General features: G+C 32.5%; 1 protein-coding gene across 1 annotated transcript in view; it reads right to left on the minus strand.

Annotated features, from left to right (window-relative positions):
* Positions 1–18,210, minus strand: part of bbx (bobby sox) — a 30,384-nt gene extending 12,174 nt beyond the window's left edge. Inside the window, exon 1 of the mRNA XM_068771707.1 lies at positions 17,981–18,210. The gene's annotated coding sequence lies outside the window, so the exon portion shown is untranslated. The remainder of the gene's footprint in view (positions 1–17,980) is intronic.
* Between the last annotated feature and the right edge of the window lie 2,625 nt (positions 18,211–20,835).

Genomic DNA, 20,835 nt, shown 5'->3' on the forward strand with positions numbered 1-20,835 from the left:
TTCTTCGCCTCATATGTCGCTATTTTTACAATTTCCGTGTATATTATTTTTAAAATTTTTACTATTTTACCTTCATGAAGGTAAAATAAATAAATTAATTAAAAAAAAACTATTATACACACAACACTACCGTATGATAGTATGCTACAACAGTATGATATGAGGAACGATAGGCCCTCAAAAATGGAATCTATTAAAAAAAATTTAAATCTCAATACGACCTTTTGCGAATACGGGACAAGATAGGCATTGTGTGCACTACGGCTTGGACCTTTCAGGCTGGCAGATGCACGAAGAACTCCATTTGAGGAAAGTGGAAAGGCCCCCAATAAAGGAAGTCATAGAAAATGTCATTAATTTTATACAATATTTAACATAATGGTAATTTTTTTTCGAATTGACTTCCTGAGAGAATAAAAAATCATCCAAGATTAGCCAAAAAAAATATGGTCTTGGACTCCTATCATTTTCTATCTACTAGCGTTCTGAATGATCAAAGTAATTATATGAAATACATTCAACACTGGCTGAATGGCAGTACAGTACATACAAGTAACCACAGCGCCCGCTGCGATCGGGCCGACGCAGATAGAGGATACTAAATAACATGAAACGTGAAATAAGTATACAATTACGTAAATTGAAATAGATCATCTTTTTACATTAAATATTAGGTAATAGATAAAGAAGTTTAAATATTTAATGGAATCAGGCGTTACCTCGCGGAAGTCCATCCTAAGTAAGAAAAGGACCAGTATTTAGCCACTTCCGCACATGCAGTGGTAGTCGTGCAATAAAATGCACCGCCCGCCAGCTCGCTGATAAATGCGTATGCGGCAAACAATGCGAATCACACAACCGCCACCGCCAAATTACTCAACACGTGTTTCACCCCTCCACGGGGCATCTTCAGGAGTTATGTTACATCGATTAGTGCCAAACACAGAGTGAGTAAGACACAGATAAAGAAGTTTAGTTTAACATTGTGGCAAATGCCATCTATTAGTATAGACTGTACACACACACTAAGACAAAATTGTATTTATAGAGTTAATTTAAAATAACTACAGTAAAACCTCCTTATTCGCGCTTCATATATTCGCAACTAAAAATTCTTTATTCGCAGATCTAATAGGTACATACATAAAAGGATTTCAATAGGTATTCAACTCGATATCCTTTGCAAATACCGTCAGATGGACTAATAAACACAGCCCATTGAAAGAAAACGCTTCAAGAAGCACTGAAAACAAGACATTTAATTTGAAAAATCTTATTGAAAGTATAAGAATGGCAATTGTGCTTTGGGATTTCATTATGAACATTGATCTGTCTATCAAACGAAGTCTTATTTTTAAAAGGCAAACTGTTAATACGACTGCTGCGAATCAGTCTGAATTGTGCTTTTAAAAACTGCCAAACAGGAGAAAATTACAAAATTCTTCAAATCGTGTTTAATCCTTAAGATAATTAATAAAAATGATCTAAAATTTAAATTTAATAGAATTTTAAAAATATATCTTTCTTCATTGGTCACCTAGGATTGTATCCACTATAATCACATATAGATCACCATTCCGTATTCACAGTTACTGTATAATATACCGCGTTATGGAACATATACCTCGCTAATAAAAAACTTTTACTAGAAACTTACAAATATATTTAAAAAAATAATAATTGAATGTATATAGTGTGGCAATGCCACCTATTTCTTGTAAATAGCACATACTGTACATATAAATAAATTAAGAAAAATATAGTATAGGAAATGAATATTGCAATAAGCAATCTAGATAAATAATAACGAATTAGCGGTAAGAAAAAATATAAATATAATGATTATAAATGTAACCAATATAAAAGATTCCTGCCATTAGGTGTCAGAGGATTGCAGTTGGCTTAAATAAAAAACAACACTTTAAATTACATCATGGTAGACATATTTGTTTATTTAGTTACAAATTTGGTTTCCCAATACGGCGCGAGAATTGTGTTAAATATTCGCTATAATTCTACTTGACACGACGTGACAGATTCATGGCAGACCACAGATAATACATTGTGCTATTGAGATGCTTTAATTTTTTTAAACTTAATAAATACATTTAAAAAACTTTTAAGTTAAACGGTTTTTTGATAGTCATATTGTTGTGGTTGTGGAAAAATATGTACCTAGTCCGCCATATTGGAACGGCGTCCATCTTGAATTTTAAATTTTGACATAATCATCGTGTTTTACTAGTGTAGCCCTTTCATTTGATACCCATATTGAGGGGGTTAAGGAAAAATACGTAATCCGCCATTTTGGTATCGGCAGCCGTCTTAGATTTATAATGTTATTGATTTTATTATATTGTCATCTAAATTAAATGTGTGTACCAAATTTCAGATCAATCTGACAACGGGAAAGTGCTTAAATCAATTTTTAATTTTGATCCAAATAAATTCCGTACGGGTCGAACTAAATAAAACCGTTTAAAAAGGAAAGACATCTTGCATTTCTAATAAATATGTTGTGAATATTTATAACGTGTTTCAATGCTTTCTTTTATGTATGACGTAAGTGATTTATTGCCTTGTTTTTTAAATTGTTTCCAATATATAATTGGTTATGTATAAAACGCCTTAAAGGGGGTAAATGTATAGCTATTGTGCTTGCAAATAAAAAAATGATTTCAGAAACAATAACACAATGATAATGTAGTGAGAAAAAGCCTTTTTCCAATTTTTTTTCCAGCTAACTATACTGCCTGGAACAATTGGACACTTGCATTCCAATAGAAAAAAAAAACTATTGTTACATTTCAGAGAGATTACTTATTACAAATTAATTGGAAATAGATGTAAAAGCTTTAAAAGCTTTTTGCAGCAAAATAAACTATACATTGACACCTATATACCTATAACCTGTCTTCTATAATATATTTATACAAGAAAAAGTAAGATTAAAAACGGTTATTTTTAAACCAAAAATACTTATTTACGTAGATAATTATGTAGACCAGTGTTTTTTAACGTAGGGCCCACGCCCAACAGGTGGACAATTTCATTGTTAACTGGCAATTCGAAAGTAGACTTGAGGACTACCTTTTATATATATATATATATATATATATATATATATATATATATATATATACCTTGGAGGCCGTAAGATTTTTAGAAAGGTTAAGGAGACAGGCACATAGTAGGTTGAAAAATACTGATCTAGATAAATGATACTTTGCTACTTGCAAAGGTCACGGTTGCGTTCGAAAACTCGCAATTTTTTTTTCCGAAAATCGACTTCCGTTCGAAAACCAGATACGACGAGGTCCCGCTATTATGATTTCCCACATTGGTATTAAAACGTATTCTATATACTAACTTAATAACTTCATTTACATTCAATAGCGCTATGTATTATCATGTATGCTAATGATCTACTCATGTAGGAATGATAAGAGCACACAATTCGTTAATCCGTTGCTTCATAGCATAGAAACATTAATAGTTTCTTGAATAACTTTGACATCATTGTTGTTACTCTGTATTTATCTATTATTACTAGGCAGAACAAAGTCGGCCGTGTCAGTGAGTAATAATTTTCTAATATTTAGCCACTTCCGCACATGCAGTAGTAGTCATGCAACAAAGTGCACCGCCCGCCAGCCTGCTGATAAATGCGTATGCGGCAAACAATGCGAATCACACAACTGCCACCGCCAAATCACTCAACGCGTGTTTCACCCCTCCACGGGGCATCTTCAGGAGTTATGTTATACCGAGTAGCGAGTAAAATTCGCTATGAAGGGGTTGGGATGAAAGAAGGCCTTTTCAAAATATGCTTTTGAGCATGCCTGGAAGAACTCTTGGACGGTCTGGAGCTTGAGGTTACTGTGCAGGTCGATGTTACTTTGGAATCACCTCACGCCGGTTGCAAGCCGGGTGAAGCGGTTCCTTCAATTTTGTAGTAAGATACCAATACAAAACTAAAAGCGTTCGTATTTATAAACACCAATACCTCGCTTTGCGTCGTTTTGTTTTGCGTTTTTTTCGAAGTTGCGTCGCTGCTTAATTAGTACCAAATTTCACTTTGCGTCTATTAGATTCGTCAATTTAGATTTTCGATGTTGCGTTGTTTTGGGTTCGAGTCTTTAATTTTTTTTTAAATTCTCTTTTTTCTAAAAGATGGCAACACTTTTGTTTCTAATTGCGCCATGCCATCAAAACTCGGGGATTACTTTTTTAACTAAAAATCAACGTAATTTAAATACAGTTTTATTTTCACTCTGTTTTGCTAATTTTAAGAGTTCAGTTTCAATTACGTAGTGTGTTGTGCTTTTTTTAAAAGAGTATAATATGTTTATATAAATTTTAACGTGTTGTTTCTGGTTACAAAAAAAGGTATATATTTTTCCAATATATTTATTGGTAGAGTTATATTATTTTTGTTTTTTAAATGTTTACTTTGTTCAATTATCTTTTTAAAAAGTAGTATTTTCGTGACACTGGAACCTATTTTCGATCTTTACATGGTTTGCTATAGAAAATCTTAATTCACTTTGCGGCGTTTCAATTTGCGTCGTGTTTTTTTTTAACGTAAAACCACGACGCAAAGTGAGGTATTGGTGTATACGGTTATATATCGTTCTCTGTCGCAGACATCTCTAATCATTCTCACACAAACGTGATTGGTTGTATAAATACGGGGTCCCGACAAATAAATTTCAGTCTTTTCTCTACACTCGAGTTTAACTTTTAACTCCTAGTCGCTACATCATCATTATGTCAGCCGACAGATCACCACGGTGATTGGTTTTGCGTTGCCTGTATCCAGCGACATCCCCCGACCTTGACTGTCTTCGGTCCCACGGATCAAGTTCACCACTCGAACCTTTCAATCCCAAAATCCGTCGATTGTACAAGCGCTGTGCAACACTTTTAGACGAGCAATTTTTTGATTCACACCGATTCGATCTTGCGAAAAGTTCGAGCATATCCCTATCCATTGCTCTTCGAGTGAGACATCTTATATTGCTCATCATAAACGACCATAAATGAACGTTAAAAATAAATTCGTTACAAATGTATAATAATAGCATATCACTGAAACGTTTTAGATAGCTGGCTTGGTGGTTTCCTCTATTATAGCGATAGTGAGAGCGGAAATGTTACTATGCTGTTCGGTAAACCACGTGTTATGCAATTAACCACTTTATTCTTATACACCTTTGATTCATTTTCACTCGAAGATAAATAAATTTATGATTTTTTTGTCCACATGCAATTATTATTATGTAATTTAATAGAGATTGAAGTTACTGTGTTCACGTTAAAAATTTATTTTGAACTAAGTTCTCTTTTATAGAATTTTATTGTTAGTTTAGGTCCATTACTAAAAATCAGCGTTGTAATATAGTTCACGCTATACTTTATTTATTAACTCTAATTTGTATCGCTAGTGTTTTTTTACAATATTTATTTTTCGCTTAAAATAAATGCAGACAGTTGGGAGAGGGTTGCCGCTATTTGATACGGATCTTTCTTCTCTCAGTTGCGAGGCACGACAGCGTTATATAATTTTTTACAATCATCTTACAAAATTTTCTCTTATGGGTAAATACAGCTAAAATTTATACATATGAACAATACAATTTGGAATACTCAATTATATATTATTTGTTACAGTTTATGCTATACTGTAGTATGTAGCTGAGTAAGCCATTGTTTCCCACCGTAGCCCTTTGCACCACAGGTGGGCAATTTGATTGATAGGAGACAATTCGAAAGTGGACTCGACACTAGTTTAACTCTTTTGCTTTAATATATAAATTATTTATGTTAGATACGGGGCGTAAGAATTTTACAAAGGCTAAGGAGAAACATGGCAAAATTTAAAAATTATTAAAAAAAATTAGAAAATACTTAAGTAAGGAGCCATTATTATTTACTTATTGTCGGCACTTCAACCATTATAATATCTCGACTGTGGTTACGTTAAATTTAAAGTTAAATTAACATGTACTAACAAATTGAATTATGGGAACGTTCACAGCTGAATAACGGCCTATCCCAGAGACTAGACGTGGGTAAGAAGCGGCCAGCATTCAGTGTTAACATTTACGACGCACTCTTATTTAACAATAATTAAAAAAAGAAATAAGAATTTAACAATAATTAGTTTAAATTAGTTTAAGATTTAAGTTAAGAAATAGTTTAAGAAGATTCTAGAGCAGTGATTCCCAAAGTGGTCTATATCGAATCCTAGGGGTCTATGACAACCTGCAAGGGGTCTACGTCAGCAAATAAAAATTTGGGGGTCCATGAAATGAAAATGGGGGTCCACATACTGGACATCATTAGCCGAGGAGATTTAAGATAAACCCTTACAAAATTGACGCCAAATGTTAATAATTTATTATTATAGCATCATGTTCATCCTTCTCGCTAAAAACATTGACTTATTGCTTATGTTATTTTATTTATAGTTTATTTTATATTTATTTAATGTTACGCATATTTTACATAACAGATGCAACATTTTATTTTGAGTAGTTTTAATTTAAATTCTATTAATAAATGTATGAATTAACATGTGTTTTTACTTTAAGTTTTTAACACTAAACTTTACAGGAAATCAATATCTGGTAAGTAGGGGGTCTACCCAACACGGAAAAACATGGCAAGGGGTCTACGACACAAAAAAGTTTGGGGAACTCTGTACTAGAGCAATAAAGCATAGAAAACATAGATTAGAAAACACCGTGACAAGAGACAAAAGACAGATCTGTGTTTACTTTGTTAGGTCCAATATAAACATCTGTCTCTTTCACTTACAAAAGTGAGATTGAAAGAGAACTATACCAAATATGTCTGGCAGAAAATTACAAATTATTTCACTTACTAAGGTATCAATACTTAATATCAATGGTAACATTTACCTATAATAAAGAAAATAATTTTGGAGGCGGCATTCCGTTGAGAATACTTTAAAAAACTACAGCGACCTCTTTCATATGTTTAGTAACACCACGAGTAAATATAATCGGGTTAGTATTGTAATAAATGATAATAAACGCAAAAACAGTGCAAACGTTTTATAAACAATGTATAATGTGTCATAAAATAAACTTTATACACTTAGCACTTCCGCTTCTGAGAACATCATCTAAAAATAGATACGTCGTAATTGAAAATATGAAATCAGTACAATTATCGTACATTATAAAAGTAATAAATCGTTATAACAACGCATAATTTAGACCATTGTTTCCTAAACTTTTTTGTGAAATGCCCCACTTAACCCTTTTTAAAATTCTTACGCCCCCTTGTGCAGCATATATAATTTTTATATTAAAGCGAAAGGATTAAAATCCATTTTCAAATTGCCCCCTGTGGGACATGCGTCCCACGTTGGGAAACACTGATTTAGACATAACACCGCGTCGTGTTTATGTCACTAATATCGAATTATATCATGTGAAACGTTGTCCACAGCTGGACATAACATAACCCTATAGATTTGTAATTAAATATATTTATTGTAGGTTGACCGACATAGTTAAGATCACGGGAGGTATAATGCAGGAAGCGCAGGAATGGGCATCGTGACGATCTATGGGGAATCCTATGCCTTGCAGTGGGTGTCCATCGGCTGAAACCTCGCTGGCCCGGTGAAACTGTAACAGCCTTTCACAACTACCACCAATCATTTAGTTCAAAATAAAGACTATATTTATTGTACAATTCACACACACACAAAGCACTGCCAGAATTAATTAGCCATAGCATTGTAATTTAAAAATGTAGGTAACTTATTTCAGATAACTTGTTTCTACTTTGTAATCAATAAATATTGACCAATGCAGCTGTCAAACTATATATATATGCAGCGCGTGCAAAGTCAAACATGCAAAATGACAAGCGGACTGTCAAACGCACGAGCTTCACAGCGTACTGTCAAATGCACAAAAATTATATACATATACTAGCTGATCCCTCAAACGTTGATTTGCAAAAAAAATTAAAGTTTTTAATTAACAAATGTAAGATAAGGGTTGATCGTAGAGGAGTGAAAATTTAGGGTTGTATGTATATTTGTATGCTGTATCATAATAAAATAAAAATCAAAAAAATTGTCTAAAAAATTAAAAATAAAATTTAGGCGTAGACCACCCTTATCACTTAGGAGTATAGAAAATAGATAATAGCCGATTCTCATACCTACTGAATACGCATATAAAATTTGGTAAAAATCGGTCGAGCCGTTTTAGAGGAGTTCAAGTTCGAACACAGTGACACGAGAATTTTATATATTAGATATTATATGTACACACACACACACATTATATTTCACCTCGCTGCTTCCAAATTTGGTAATGCCATAGCTATTATTTTTTTTAAATTTCCATCTATGTATATAAATAAGCAAAGTTTGGTTATTTAGTTAAAAATAATATCATACACATCGACTCAATTGTTTTTTTTTTAAATTATCGCATTTTTCAACGCACCTTCTACATTAACTACGCCTTCAGTTTTAAGGCTGCGATCGATTCGATTTCATTGCGTAGGCTCTATTTTTAACATAGTCGAACAGTTTTCGTGGCGAAAAGTTGAATTTCGAAATACGATTTGCAATAACTTCAACTCGGTGCTGTTTGAAATGTGGCAATACTTTGAAACCTTATTAGTACAATCCATCTGTTGTTAATAAAAACTTTCCGCCCTTCGCGAACTTCTCTGCCACCATCAATTCAAACGTCCACGGCTGGACATTGGGCTTAGCAATACATTTCCAATAAGACATATATAAGTTCAACAGAAAAATCAGTTTGAATTGTAGATAAAATGTGTCTAAAAAGAATCTAAGATCATATCTTTTATATATCCACTATAAGAACTTTTTTTTGGTACCGAACTGTCACTGCTGTGTATCAGGGCACAGAAGATACATATCCAAAGATAACTTTTTTTATTTTAACGTAACATTTCGCGTATGGAGTTCGAATATAGAAACATGTTTACCCCGGCAACGGAATTGTTACTTTGTTTCGACAAATACCGCCTTGTTTACAAAGGTCGAGTTTCGAAACGGTTATTTTTGGCGCGAAAGGGATAGCAGGGGTTATCTCGTGTCACGTTTAATATTCATAACAAGTTTAACTGATTATGGAGAAAATAAGTCAGTTAAAACAAGTTACATTTAATATTCCTTAAAGAATTATTACAATCTATGATTCAACTAAAGTTCGATATATATATAAATACACATATATATATATATATATATATATATATATATACACCTATACCCCGGTTTACTAAGTACTTGTTTTACACGTTTTCGCTTTTACACGGTTTTCCAAATAAGTTTTTTTTCTTGTTTTAACAACCGATTTTATCACCATCTCTCATAATGTAAATATTTCTGCTTCAAACATCGAATCGGCACAAATAACTTCGTGTGATGAAAGTGAATTCGAACGTTCGATTCGAAAAAAGAATTATAGTGATTTCTGACAGTGATAAAAGATAATAAAACACCTTTGGTTCATTCACTTCATTCATTCTTCATCATTCTTTTAGACGCTACTCTTCGAGTACTTCGGTTATCTAAATTCTTCTTCGAAGATCCTCATTGATTCGTTCTCGCAGTGAGGCTCTAAACATAACCTTCTCCATTGCTCTCTGGGTGACAATGATCCTTCTTATTAGGCCCATCATAAGTGACGTCTCGGATTCGTATGTCATCACCGGCAACACACATAAAAAATGCGTTTAAATACTCTAAGTGATCGTGTAAAGATGCACATGGGCAGCTCAGAACCAATCATTGTGGCGATATTTGAGGAAGACCTATATCTTGCAGTGGAGGTCTGTCCAAGTACATATCTTCGATGCGAGATTCCTCGTCTTGATGTTGAGCCAGAAAAAGGAATCTTTAGTCTATACGCACATATTAGCTCTTATAAACGTTCTATGATATTTAACATTTGGCATGCGAGTATCGCGCGGATGTTTAGTTATTCAGAAAATTGACATTAAATCTAAAACTACTTCGTTTTTAAGAACGAATCTTTTTTATGTTATGCATTAATATAAATAATTTAAGAAAAGGACCAATATTTAGACACTTCCGCACATTCAGTGGTAAATGCGCATCTATAATATATATGGGCTGTATGCCATAAATAGGCTGGCGGGCGGTTGGCACTTTGTTGCACGACTACCACTGCATGTGCGGAAGTGGCTAAATATTGGTCCTTTTCTTACTTAGGATGGACTTCCGCAAAATAAGGCCCGATTCCATTAAATATAAATATAATTTGTATTATCAACTAAAAAAAAACGCTCTCAAGCCACAGACTGACAAAACTTATATTCATATATATAAACCATACAACAAAGTAGTGGATAATGCAATGATACAAAACCAATGCAGTATTAATATCGCCCCAAATTCAAGGTATACGTTTTCAGCAAGCGATGAAAATTGAAACTTGTCCAATTTCGTTAAGCTGAAACCGCAGCCATATTATATATTAACTTTGAAGCCAAGTTTGACGATGACTTTACAACTTATTATTTTAAAACATCCAACCTGTCCGTTTCGTGAAATTTCCAGTTATTGATATAAAGAAATATTTTTCAACCTTTTACATGCCAATTCCTTAGACTATGCGAAAAAATTGTAACACGAACAATAAAAAGAAATAAGAATTAAAAAATGTAAACAAAATAAAAATAATGATAAATACTAGTAACATGTATAATTCGCATGTATGCACATGTGTAATTCGCATTGTTTGCCGCATGCGCATTTATCACGACTACCACTGCATGTGCGGAAGTGGCTAAATATTGGTCCTTTTCTTACTTAGGATGGTATACTTCCGCAAAATAACGCCTGATTCAATTAAATCTCTTAATAATCAAACTGCCCACGTGTGGGGTGTCGGCATATCGTTGGGAAACACTGCTATAAACATACATTTAGATAAAGAATATTTAAACAAAACATACAACTTAATGCTATACATTCGAGAGTCTAAAGAACCAATTATATTTTGTCAAATGACGTGAAATTTTACACTGAATGAAGAACTAACGAAGTATTTATTCCAAGCTCTGTTTGAGAGAAAAATGTAAAACTCGATGTTTTATAACGAAACTATATTACTATATAAATATGAATAATAAAGAGATAGTATGGTAATTTCGGCTTCGTAGAGCGCTATCTCTGTCCTACACTATATCCATGTGACGTTTTGTCAGTCGCTATATTTCGTGCGACAGAGATAACGCTCTACGTCTCTTTCCAAAGGCCGATGTGCAATGTTTATCGCCGGGTACTATACAAATATATATATACAAAAAGAAACGTCGCAAAAGTGCGAATTAAGATTTTCTATAGCAACCCAAGTAAGGATCGGAGATAGGTTCCATGGTTACGAAAATATAAATTTTTAAAAGCGTATACAATTAAAACAAAATAAACTATTCAATTAATTTATGAAAAATAAAATTTTAATTGATCACCGCCTGATGAGTCTATAGTGGCTGTTCGTAAGTCAGCTTTCTTTCACAAAAAATTGGTTAAATATTTGAACAGCTTTTTTTAAAAATGGAATCCCGAATTTTTATGGCACGTCATTAGAAACAAAAGTGTTGTCATCTTTTGAAACAAAAAAAAATAAAAAAAAGGCAAAGCTATTGGATCAAACATAAGTATTGCTGTAATATAATTACCTACTTAAATAACTATGTTTGTATATAAACATTTTAACGTATCATTTGTTATATATTTATTTTTACACTTTTACTTGTATGTAAACAAACACAGAGATCACTATATGCTGCAAGCTATATGTTTTTCATAGCCTCGCTATTGTGGACCTCACGTTCCTTAATCTTATTTTAGGGAAAGCTATCATTATCAATAATTATTTAATTATACATACTTATTTCCAAGCTCTCTCTTTCACTCTTCACGTTTTCTCTCTCCCACATTCATTTACGCATCGCCTTTCATCCTTTGCCACATTTCTCAGAGATTTTAATATTTTAATTTCCAAAAGCTATATATTACAAAACAACACAATGTTTCAGATTATATGCACTACTGGGACATAAGAAAAGCGCAGTCGCAATGTTTTGTTTAGCGCCACAGACAGTGTTGCCAATTTTAAAATTCCTGTATCTACCTAGTATACTTTATTACTCTGTTACATTTATTTTCATTACATTGTTATAAGACTCAATTATTGTTTTGATTTTTTTTTAAACACAAAAGACTGTCCTAGTCTTTATCCTTACGTCCATATCATCAATTGATAAGTGATTTCTTCTCACTAAACTTCGCCATATCTCTGTACCATTTTATTGCTATAGATCCTGACTTTTGGCCACCTGCTTGGACTTGTAAAAACAACCTGATTGGCTATAAATAAAAAGTATATTTTATTTAATTTATTTAAAGGGGTGAATTAATGGTACATTTTCAGTAATAATAATAAATATCGTAATTAGTGCAAAGCGTTGATAAAAATCAGATTACTACATATTAAAATTAAATATTATTAAATATCTGTCTCTACAAACTTTCTACTGACAGAAGTCATTGGCCATTCCCTAATAAATAAAAATTAATGTAACATATGTAACTTTATACAGGATGATTAAAAATAGGTGGGTACACACAAAAGATTTTACATCTATAACCTAGTGATAGATATTTTGTTTATAACAGATGGTGCAAAAGTAATGTCATAATGTGAACGCGCCTTAATTTTTACAAATGGCGCCAAATGTCACTGTGTTTTGACGTTTATGACGTAAATATAAAGAGAATTTGTTGTCAATAAGCCATGGAACGATATACACTTCAGAACGTGGAATTTTACTGCTTATTTGACAGATTTTCAGTCTGTTGTTTTACCGCAGCGTGAATTTTGACATTGTGCTCCATTTGCTCAAACATTCCACGTTTACCGCAACAAACCAGGCACCTTACAAGCATTGATATCTAACATTGAAGGAGGTATCGACAATTTGTAGCCAGATGTTTTTCGAACAACAATTCAAAATGGCGTAAAACTAGCGCAAATATAAATCAAATCGACATATGGCCAGTTGAGTCATATAATTTTATTTTAATTAATGTCATCAATTTTAAACTTTCAAATCAACTTCTTTTCAACAACAAAGCAATTTTTTTTAATTTGTTTCAAAATGGCTGCCGGATCAAATTATGACATTACTTTTGCGCCACTTGTCATAAACTAACACCTGTATATTTTAGTTTATCATCTAGTGAGTAATGTGTTTTATGATAATACGTTTTGATTTATGTTAGAAATGAAGACATAGTGAACTACTAAATATCTTATATACAAGTTCTTAATTATAGGTGCGGCTACAAAACAATTTCTCTTAGTGTTGGAACGTACTATGTATCATATCGCGTTGTTCATAAAATTCATTTAATTATTATATTCAATTAACGAAGACACAAAATAAATTATTATTGGAAAATAATTCCACCTGTGTGACGTCACTAGGACCACAAATCACACGAGGACAATCCTCATTGCACACTGTCATTGCCACAATTACCACGGTTTTTCAAGCATTCGTGTGACGTGTGCTGTGACGTCATCAATGTCATATTCCGATGATATATCATTTGTTTGTTCGTCTTGTGTAAATAGCCGGTATAGAGGCAATCTTTGTGCCAAAAATTGCATGATATATGCCATTTTAACGAGCTTCCATACTACGTACATATACATATACATATACATTTATTTATTGATATTAAACTTCTAATAATTTATAATTATCTCATTTGTATTTCGAAAAAAGAATGCTTCAAGAGCTCAATTTTAAAACTAGTTGGTTTAAGTATTTTTTTATTATTAGGATCTATATTCCACAGACATTAGCAACAATGCCTTTGTTTTTACAATTACGTTTTATATATCCGAAAATAAAAATTTAGCACGTTTTTGTATTTTAACGAAACGCTAACAATATTCAGTTTTTTAAATTACGTTTCATGCGACCATTTCTTCTCCCCTACTTCATACTACCATTCTCAGGTAGTGCGCCAGTATTTGTGCGGTTGCTGTATTCGTCACATCGATGAATCTTTCGATCGCATCGAGACCTTGTCTAGTCTGTCTGTCATCAGCGAATAAAAGGGCATCAGGTTTGTGGTCGTTGAGGGTGGAGGCCTTCATTGTACACGCAATGAAAACCCGAGAAGGGCAGCAAGGCAGTGGTCTCGAATTACTGCGTCAAAACGAGGATGCCGGAGGAGCCATAGCTTCCACCTGGGATGTGATGACGAAACACGGACGGGCAGCTGCGAGATCCAGCTATCTCTCCAAAGGTTCACATGAGGACCACCTAGGAGATTTTAATTGGTAGAAATCCCATATAACCTTATCCTTCTTCCGGAGGGCAGTGTATTTTGTTTCCACGCAGAAAATATACCCCTTGGTACCATTGTGTCCTCACAGTCGACGATAGCCTCTCTTTCATAAAAATACAATATGAAGTATTTTTATAAAACAATAAAAACTATATAAGTAGGGTACTAGCATTAATTATTTGATATGCGATAGGCTGTACCACGTTGTTACTTTTTACTCTATTAAAAACGAGTTTAAAAACATTTATCGAATGACGTCTTACACAAGATGGCTGCCGTTACTTTGCTCTCGTAACAATAAATAAAAAAACAAAGTAAATACCATAGAGTATTTAGCATTCAGACAGTAACAAAATCGTTAAACTCTAACGAGAATAATTAGTATTTTCTTTAACTTTTATTTTATTGCTCTACATGAATTACACAGTATGTTTCGAAATTGACTTTTGCTTTAAAACTTTTACATATATTTTAAATCAACCTGTATAAGATGATCACTGAAAAATGTTACTTTTTTTCTATTTGAATGCGAAAGACCAAAAACTTTTGGCAGCACCATGTCTGCAGGAACAGATAATAAACAATAATTCATTTTAATACTAAGTTATATCAATTTTGATTTCTTAGTATTTTTAGATAGAGTGTACATTAATTGTCTGCAAATGAAGTACAGTAACCGGCGACAAATATTGCACATCGACTTTTAGAAAGAGACAATCGGCTAATTTCGGCTTCGTAGAGAACTATCTCTGTCTTCCACACTACCCATGTGAAATATTGTAATTCGTTGTATTTCGTGAAACAGAGATAACGCTCTACGAAGCCGAAATTAGCTGTTTTTCTCTTTCCAAAGGCCGATGTGCAATATTTATCGCCGGGTGCTGTATACATTTACCCCGTTTAATGCCTTTTACACCTATAAACAATCACCATATATATATTACAATCAAATCATGGATATAATTGGTTTCCGCAGTAAGGATCCAATTTCAAAAAGTCAGTGACATGTTTTTAAAAAATAATAATAAATTCATTTCGAACGGAAAAGGAAATATTACGTATCAAAGTCAATAGCGCATATCTAGAAGTAGATACTACAAAATTACTTCTAATCCAAAAAAAAAAATAATTTTACATCATCATCTTATCTAAAAATCCACTGCTGAACATGGGCTTCTCCTGATGATATCCAATAGCACCGGTGAGCACCATCCAGCGCTCTTTCGGTGAAATTTACAAGATCATATCCACCTTGTACGTTCTACGTTACGTCTTTTGGGACCTCTCGTTGAAACCCCGTCATGGGAGGACAGGGACTTTATTTACATCATCATCTGTCGTCCATCACAATATCCTTCATTCCTTTCCATACTTTTATACATTACTTCACTTCCTTCGTCTACCCTCCGGAGTTCTAAAATTTTACGTTTATTGTTTGTTATCACTTGTTTAAACATGTAATTTTTTCCAAAAACTTATGTTTTTTCTATACATATCGCACCAGAATTTACATTTATATTATGACTAATTATTTTCATTATTCTTGTTCCATTACCTTTTTGCAGAACTCCAAACACGTCTGGTGACACTATTCACCAAGAAGGCGATGTTCTCTTCTATTTTGTCTGCTAATCGATACAGATATTATGAAGAAAAATAGGGGAGTGTATGAATGAGACTTAATTTTAAATTGTATAAAAAACTCTTTTACTCCCAAGATAGGGGTGAACAAGGTGTCTCCAATAACTGAGACTGATATTCTGGCTTTATTGCACCAAATACGGAACACTTGCCGGTTGTGGTTTCCACATGAGAACCAGGCCTCAACAACTGGTTATTCTTTATACCCACTGTTACTTCAACCACAATCCACTGGCCTTTGTCACTTTCCCTTGTCTACTAGTCTTCACATTCCTGATATGATCTCCTAAGGATATCCTGAGCATCTTCCTCTTAGTGTTTCTTATAGACAGTGAGCTTTCTAATTTAAAATAATACGCGTATCTTAACCTATCAATAATCGATGGTTCTAATTACATATAAAATAAATCAATAAATGTATTATTCTTTCGCATTACGTTCATACGGCAAACATTTAAAACAATAAAAAACGTCATCTGTTGACATAAGTAAAAAGCAAAATTAAGATTATGTATATTATATTACAGTAATCAATCACCCCGTGTATCAGTGCAATACATCAATTAGGGCACTATAAATAGATAAAAAAACACTTACATAGTATCATATTTAGACCACAAAATAAAAAAAATTAAAAAAAAATTATATGAGTTGCGAAATTAGTTAGCTTTTAACAAAGCTAAATCTAATTAAAACAAAGATCATTTGCACATCTTGTACGATACAGAATATAAAAATAGATAACATAAAAACCACAGATTATAATGTGTAATACATTATTGCGAGAATAAAAAATAGTTTGATGTATTTTTTATCCACGCATCGGTTTAAACCGGCGGACAAAAACAAATGTGTATAATAGATATAGTAACAACTAAATGCAAGGACATGTACACGCATTGGCACTTAATCGATAAAAACAAGCTTTCCTATGCTTATTATTACTGTACCTATGTTATAACAAAACTAGAATAGGTTGATATGATTTATAAATAAGTACTCCCCTATTCATGAAACTTGTGGTATTGACTTAGCTATTTCGTAATATGTCATGTGAAACTACTGGCATGTTTATCCGACAATGTAAAAGTTGATATCTATCCATGTTTAAAAAAAAAAAACAATGAAAATATAAAAAGAAACAAAAATAACTTGATATTCAAGGAACCGGTTAGGTCTAGTCGATAGGTCTATTATAAGTGTCGAACAAAGAACTAATTAGTGACAAGTTGTTTAAAATCGAATTTAGCGGTCACAAGTCACATTTTAGATTAAATAATTACGTTACATTACAACGCCCACAATGCAATATGAACGCTAACGATCTATGCACCGGCCGTTATAGCAAAGAAACGAATAATTAATAAAAAAACGACGTAATTCAAACATCGTAATTAAATTGTATGCAACTAGGTGATTGCACGTCGGTTTATCGTCGTTGAAAGTTGGCATATGTTATGCTACAACAAAATAAAACGAAGGCGTATAGAAACGAAATACCTGTGACAGCCATTTATCCAAGTGTAAACACATATATATATTGGATGTTTGCTATACAATACTTTCTACGAGACGAGAGTGTTCCATTTTTAGTTCCGTACGTAAGTCATTTGCAGTTGCATCAAAAGGTGCGACCGACGAATTAGCAAGCGGCCTTTACAACCGTGGATGGATAAAAATATTGAAAGCGAACGCTTCCTCGACCGTTCTATGGGCTTAGCGACAATGTAATTTTTGCTGCATAATTTTCAAGGGCATCGTAAACTGCCAACTTCGAACACCGTAAACGTATTCGCCGAGCTTCAAAACTAATTTACTTGCCTATAATGAATGAAAGCATTACCCGTTCTAAAGAAAAACCAACACAGCGAACACAAGTTTAGTAATTTTAATCGAGGAATAAAAGAAAATACTTACGAACTCGCCAGCGATACGTGTATAATCACACACATGACGTCATTTGACGCAACACAAACCCAAATTATTGAGTAAAATGTATAGTGAACGCGTTTAAAACTACACAAGAGCAAAGAACACACAGTTATTTACTTTGTACAAATATATCGTTAGGTGATTACGAATAATTTAGGACATTTTACAATATTTATTTGTTGTCACTAACTCCAGTTTTGACAAGATGGTCGCACACCGACTGTTTTGCTTTGGTTGTCAGCTGATACGAAAGTCTAGTGTACTTTAAGCGAACTTGATATATTTTATCACCTCTTTCAGTCTTACGCGTGTGTTCGCAAGGTGCGAGGGAGACAACATACATTGACGCCATAATTGGAAACTACTTGAAATATAACAAACGTCATTTTCTCGTTGCAATATTATTGCGAAAGGAAAAATACGCAAGTAAACTAATTGTTCAAATGTGATGAATTGAAAATATCGAGAAAATTGTAGGAGATAACTTTCTATTTCACCATAATATGCAATCACTTAGCGATTAGTTATATTTGGGCGTGACAAGTTACTTGTTTTGAATTCTAGTGGCGCCATCTTTGAAGTGAACTTAAATTTATTTCGACATTGCTATTCAGAGTTAGTGCGATTTCGTTCCGCATGACACGAAGAATGATATTATTACATTCAATAATTATTAAAGCATTCATACAATTAGCATTTACTATGTAGGAGCAACATTACATCATCGTCAACAGCGCGTCAATACTGGATTTGGAATTAAAAAAACTGCAGAAAACTGAGAATTAAATGAATCTAGATACGGACTACTTCAAGAAATAAAAACTAGATGTCGGTACTCACACACTCTAACTGTTGTTTGCAATATGAAAAGTAAGATATTTAAGTAATTAGTCAATTTTAATAGCAGATTTATATATTTTTGATATAATTTAATAAAATTTATTTACATTAAACTAAATATTGTTTAAAATTATATAAAAAATAATGAAGATAAAACGTAAAATAAATAATGTATTATAATTAGGATAAAAAAATCAATGAAGTCTATTTAATATACTTAGTAAACATTTATTTACTCTTACCTTCCTAACTATTTAGTTTTTTAAAGGAGAGACGATTCTTTTTCTAAAGGATATATGTCCAATAGTATATAATCTGTGATAAGAAATTTACAAAATACACGACTATTTATTGCGATTTAGTTAAGTCCCGGATATTCTCATAACATTAATTTAACTATTTATTATTAATTATCTTACAGGATTACGATGTTTTATTATCTTAAAATATTTAAAAAAATATAATTTTTTTTTGCATATACCGTCTATCCGTACCAACACCTGTTTCAATTCTTCCACAATTTAAATGCGTATCATAGACAATGATTTCAACCCTATCACAGACGCACTATTTAAAGTTGAACTATTTTTTAATATAAGTTTTTGTAATAATTAGATTTTAATCTTCTTTTTTTATTTGTTTGCTGTTATATGATCAAATGTTTATTCTATAATAATATTGCGAATGTTGTATCGCATAACATTAATCATTTTAAAGCATTTAATTGTGGTGCTGTTTTCTGTATAAAAAAAAAAATGATCACATTGGAAATCTTTAGTTGAGAACCATGTCCAGTTGTGGACATCTTACCTTTAGCTGAAATAATGAAATTTATGTGTATACAAATGATTTATATTTTTTAGCTGACGCTACCGACGCCATTTTCTTTATTAATTTCTCCTTATAAAATATCAAACAGTTTAATTTAATATCTTTGTTTAAATTTATTAAATTAAAATTAGTTTTGCGTTTAACACAAATATAACTTTCAGACTTATTATATTTATCATCTAAACATAAACGTTCTTACTTGATTAATGAAGTTTAAATTTTGCGATGAAAAATGTAAAATGATGATTTTTTATCACAATTTATAAGAGATTTTGTTATATTAATAAAAGCTTTGAAATGGTGATGTATAACTAACTCATTTAGTGTCAATTAGGTATAATAGCATAGATCATTGTTTTCATAATTAGAATTACTACATATTAAAATGGTATTATGGTCATATTAAAATTGTATTGTGGTCATATTAAAATTGTATTATGGTGATGTTAAAAAGGTATTGTGTTCATATGAAAATGGGCAGTGGTTGCCCAAGAAGCCAAGCCTGGTAGTAGACTGAGACTTGCGATGGGAGGTCGCGTGTTCGATTCCCTGAATAGTAAGGAATAAAAATCCAGAAGACACGACATTAATAACACGTTGAGTGCCTCGCGGTTTTATAGTCGACAACCTAAACTGTGGTTACTCTGAAAGAGCCCGCAACCCTGGATTGAAGTTTTAAAAACCATTGCATTGCGCAGGAGTAACTGTTTAGTGAGCTTTATCGATTACGGATTCCTTTTTTCCTAGCAGGGTTCCAAGAGGATGGTGCGACTGTACGCGGTCAGAGCTTCGATGAACCTACTTCGCGAAGCCTTCTCACAAAAATTGTTAGTCTTTCGGAATATCTTGTGTCCTCCAAGCTCACCCTATTTAACTTTAATAAATTTTTAATGTAGCTATTTGAAAAAGAATTCACAATAACAATATGCAAACTCAAAAAAATTCGTCAAGAAATCACATTGTTTTAATTAAGTTCACTACGTGTGGTAGAACAAAACGCATTTTGAAGTGTACCATACGACAAAAAATTCTTAAATTATATGTATATTAAAATAAATATTTAAATACGCATTAATATTCTATCAGTTAATACTTTTTATTAAATCTAAATGTTGAATGTACAATTTTTATTTAAGTTTAAAAACTAAAATCTGCTACCGGACATAGTG

Source organism: Battus philenor, unplaced genomic scaffold, assembly GCF_028537555.1.
Source record: "Battus philenor isolate CCGP_79_NKW_IND1 unplaced genomic scaffold, ilBatPhil1.0.hap1 SCAF_11, whole genome shotgun sequence".
NCBI classification, from domain to species: Eukaryota; Metazoa; Arthropoda; class Insecta; order Lepidoptera; family Papilionidae; genus Battus; species Battus philenor.